A 4,639-nucleotide genomic window follows, 5' to 3' on the forward strand; every position below is an offset into this window, starting at 1 on the left:
TGCCTATTCTATCACTGCACTCTTGCAGGCAGAGGCATAAATTAGCCCTTAGCTTTTTTGCTGATGTTTACCAACAGTTCTTCAGCATACGTTAGTGTGAGACACATTGATTATAGATAGTTCTATAATCAGTCTTCCCTAAATTATTTGCAGGTTTCTCTCGTAGATGAACAGTTGGCAAGAAGCTTTCCAAACTTGACTAATATTTTATATTCATTGTCTTGAGGATAATAAATGGAAGAACATCTGTGCTTAATACTTTTCCTCCTTTGAGAAATTCTGCACATTCCACAGATGTGAAATGAGATTCTTCGCAAGTGAATAGTGCTTTTGAATTTTTTTCACAACTAAAGAGGTTAATAACCTGAAGACCACAAAGAAACCACTTGCAAGTCAAAGCTTCTTTAACTGTTAGTTGAAGTAAGTAAATGTAGTAGCAGTGGGTGCTGTATAAAAGATCCTGATGTATTGGTCATAATTTTTCTGATGGAAAATTAGTATTATGGGATCTAAACGTGATACTGGCACACATGTGTTAGATGGCTCAATATGAATGCAGCAACTACCAGAGGGTTTTGTAGGTCTCAAGTGGTGATTCCCACTCTGGCTGTCAGGGGAGCTCAGAGTTTTTGTTTCAGATGACTCCAATTATCATGAGTGTCAAGAGCAAGTTGAACAAATCTGGGTTGGCAGTTGTGAGAGACAAGCTGGGGAATGAACATTATGAATGATATAAACCTCAGCCAGCTAATTCATCACAGATGGAAAAGCACAAGGAGATATTTGGATGTGGAGTTCTGTGGTGAGGGTGTGGAGTCACTTCTTGCCTTGAGACAGAGGGCATGTTGTAAAGAGTGCTCTGAATTGTTTTGGGGGCAGTAAGCTAAGACTGCCTATGAATAATTGACTATTTCAATCTCATTTCCAGTAACTGTTGTTGAGTCGTAAAATGGAGCAAAAAAAGCAATAAGCCACAGCACTTCCATCGCCTGGCTGTGTTCTCCACCATACGTGAAAGAGCAAGCAGGTCACTCTGTGCAATGTGCACCAGTTTCGGCATATGCTGAAACTCATTTTCAGCAGAAGGTAAGTCCGCATACTCAAGGTTAAGGACATTTTGTTGCTGTTGCCCAAACAGTCTTAGAGGCTTCTGTTTTAACCAATGTATAATTTTCTGTAGCCTTTGATTCAGATAATGAACACGCATTATAGTAATTTTATTGGGGACTGTGTGAATACTTTCTCCAGAGAGTTTCCCCGATACTCTTTGATTGTGGAAGACGAAACAGGGGATTCAACTAACTAAAGGCTAGCTAATCAGTGCAAAACTTCGTCAGCATGCCTCCTGACACACTGCCCACTGAATTTCAAAATCTGACAAATTATTTTGTTCACTTCCTGCCAACCCGGCGACTTCATGGGAGATTTTCCAGGCTCCTCACCCATATAACCCCATATAAGTGAACCAAGTAATAGGGTCTTTTACACAATATGAGCAGCTATCTGGCATAGGAGGAGGGAAGGGATGATATACCTCCAATAGGTAACTCAAACTTCAACCATAGTGCTTTTTATTTTCTGGTGAGATCACCAGTTTGGCAGATGAAGCATACTACTTTGACATCCTTCACTTAGTAGTTCTGGACTTATATCATCATCTGGCTGATTTGACATTGAGAGGGAGGGTTTTTTAAGGTCAGCGGTTCACTAGGTTGCTGGGCTAAACTTGTCTTACCAGTTGTCAAATTATCAGGACACAAGTGTCTGTGATGTTGCAAACTAAATGCTGTGACAGTTCAAAGCATGTCAACCTTAATGTAAGCCAAGCCAAGCTTGCTTGCTTATTTATTTATTTTCCTTACCTTGAGATTTTTGTTTTATGTAGCCAGGAGGTTTCTTTATGCAGCTGGAAGAAGAGGCTCGGAAAGCCTTTCTGATGTTTCCTGCCTTAGTGGACAGTTCTGGTAGTAGGCACTAGTAACAAGGATGAGATAAAGCCAACAGGTTTCCAGAGGGACCAAACTGTAAAACATTTTTTTCCATGAAAGGACACTTCAGATAGTTATAGATAACAAAGAAAATTCGCTCAGTTCTAGATGTGTTTTTTGGTTTTGTTTTTTAGCTGTCCTGCTAAATTGTATGGCAAAGTACTAACTGCCTGGTCTAATCTTTTATGTATTATTGATCAATGTTTTCTCACCCATCCTTCCTAAGCAGAGCCTAGCAGTTTGAGTAAAGTACTTCAGCACACTGGAATTAGTGACAAGCAGAGAATAAAATGGACACAGGTTTCACTAACACTGATGTCCTATCAAACAGAAAGAAAGGGAGATACAGCAAGCTGATCCAGGCAGGTGATCCACTCCCTGTTCTGCAGACGAAAAAAATTGAAGTGCTGAGGTGCTCAGCCCAAATCCATCAATCTTTTCAGTGCCATAAAAGATTCTTCTGATGAGCACGTAGGAACGACTTTCAGCACTGTCCAGCTTGTACAGTGTCAGGTCTGATGCCTCTGGGAAAGGCGTGAGAGCTTGAGCGGCAGCAGGCCGTTGGTGCGTGTGCAGGGAAAGACACCTCTTCCTCAGTTTTGCAAGCGATCAGACAAAGCTCTGAAGCCTGAAAGTGATGAGATTCAAGTCTACAGAAAGCTGAGCTTTCTGCGCCAAATTGAGAGCTTTTTTTACCATAAAAGGCAGGTCTTTGTAAGGGCTACAGAGGCCTCTGACCAGTACAGTTACGAAACCTGTCTGGAGCACGTTGAGGTGCTCCCGATAAACGTTTCAGGCAAGGTCCTGCAATAGTCCTTGGAGCAGAGGAACTGAGAGGCAGGACCTTCAGAGGCAGGGTGGTAGCCCAGACTAAGCGAAGAGCTGTTTTGTTTGACAATTTGCCCAAAGTTTATAATTGAAAGAAAAAGCGTTGACCTGTAAGAAACCCTGGGTGTGGTGGAAAGCGCTTCCTGGGCTGGGGGAACAGGCGAGCCGCCTACAAGCAGGCCGACAGCTGCCTGGGGCACAGATGAACGAATCCCTTTTCTGGCTGAAAAGGGATTATGATGGGAAATATTTTGGATGGATTCATACTTAATGATTCTCAGGGTTATTCAGGTGCTTTTGTTTCAAAGCTTGAGAAAAATTAAGGGCTGTGGGTGTAATCCTATGCAATGAAAGTCGCTGAGGCTTTGGGACAAGCAAACTTTTACTCAGAAAATTTATTTTTTTAAAATCTTATTGTTATATAAGCACAACGTAGAAGGGCAGAGTCCATTGATGGGGTGACAAATCATTCACTGAAACATGCAAATCTGAAAAAAGGGATATAGTACAACTTGCAAGTCTCCAGATTTGAAGCATCTTAACATAATGGCAATATGCTGCACAGAATACACAGCACAAGACAGTGCGAGTATGTGAGCAAATGAAGGTGTGTGTGCATTTGCATGTTCTCTCTACTGGACAGAAGTGCAGGCTTTATACTGATGAGTGTGAAAATCCTCATCACGTAGGCAGGCACCAGATGATACTGGTCCTAATACTGTGGCTGGAATGACTGTCTTCACCTTCTGTGCTGAAGACATTTCTTCTTTCGACCAGAAAAGCTCAAGTCTTTTGTCCTTTCCTTACTCTAGGATGTACGAGTTTTACCCAACTCCCCCAATTTCTTGAGAAAAACATGTGTGTGTGTGTGTTTTTGTTTTTGTTTTTGTTTTTAACTAAGCTAGGGTTTAAATGTCTTATTGAAACACACCCATATCCCTCCTCAGAAGAGTGAGACCTTTCCAAAGAAGCCTAAAACTTAATGCAACATGAGTTTCCCTTAAATAGGAGCAGTCTGGCAGCACTGTAGTATCCCTGGGCTCCTTTAATGCAAACTATTTCTGATAAAACATGCAAGATTTGTGATGAGCAAGCTCAGAAAACCCAGTGTTGTACTTCTTCCAGAGAAGAGTATCTTGTGTTCACAGAGGAAGAAGTCTGTGCAAGAGGATTTTGTATGGACTTCCCAGCGCTGAAGAGCTGCACACTCTGTACATGTTGTACACTCTCCTCGTTATTTGACAGTATAGCGTTTCATTCTCTTCGCAGCACAGCCATTTCTACTTCGGCTGCTCAAATTCGGCATTTTCCTTTGTCCTCACAGCCATTCCCATGTTCATTCCTGGCTGGCACGTGGCTTGTCAATGTAAGTGCTCAGAGGACAGGTGACACCCTCTTCTCGGTTCCCAAAGAAGCATACAGTCGAAGAGTGTAAAATCTCACTGATCTAGACTTTTCCAAAATGACCGTGTTTATAATGTTTGAGCACCATCCCCGGAAAACTTCTGCCGCTATGTGACCACCAAGTTACATGGAGAAGCTTCTTTACGAGCGTGTTGTCACCTTTTTGATTGCAGGTGGGTTTCTGTAACAGCCTTTCTGTTCCAGATCTGCTGTGCGTGTGGGCCTCCCCCATCCGGGTAATGGGAAGCAGCGAACGATTTACCTGACCAAATGGTTGCGACCTAGTTTGGTGGGCCTGTGTTTCCTGCCTGTCTTTATTCACGCCTGTGGCCATCAGAAGCACCTGGGATGGGAACATGCTGTTCATGCTGTTTCTCCATCCACAGCTTCTGCTAATACTGCTTGTACCACCTATGCTA

General features: G+C 42.6%; 1 long non-coding RNA gene across 1 annotated transcript; it reads left to right on the plus strand.

The window, feature by feature from the left end:
* Positions 1-224: 224 nt before the first annotated feature.
* LOC135328371 (uncharacterized) lies at positions 225-4,379 on the plus strand. The gene is made up of 3 exons (XR_010389202.1): positions 225-420; positions 929-1,086; positions 4,141-4,379. It is a non-coding gene; the product is annotated as an uncharacterized LOC135328371 (long non-coding RNA).
* Positions 4,380-4,639: the final 260 nt, after the last annotated feature.

This window comes from Dromaius novaehollandiae, chromosome 4, assembly GCF_036370855.1.
Source record: "Dromaius novaehollandiae isolate bDroNov1 chromosome 4, bDroNov1.hap1, whole genome shotgun sequence".
Taxonomy (NCBI): domain Eukaryota; kingdom Metazoa; phylum Chordata; class Aves; order Casuariiformes; family Dromaiidae; genus Dromaius; species Dromaius novaehollandiae.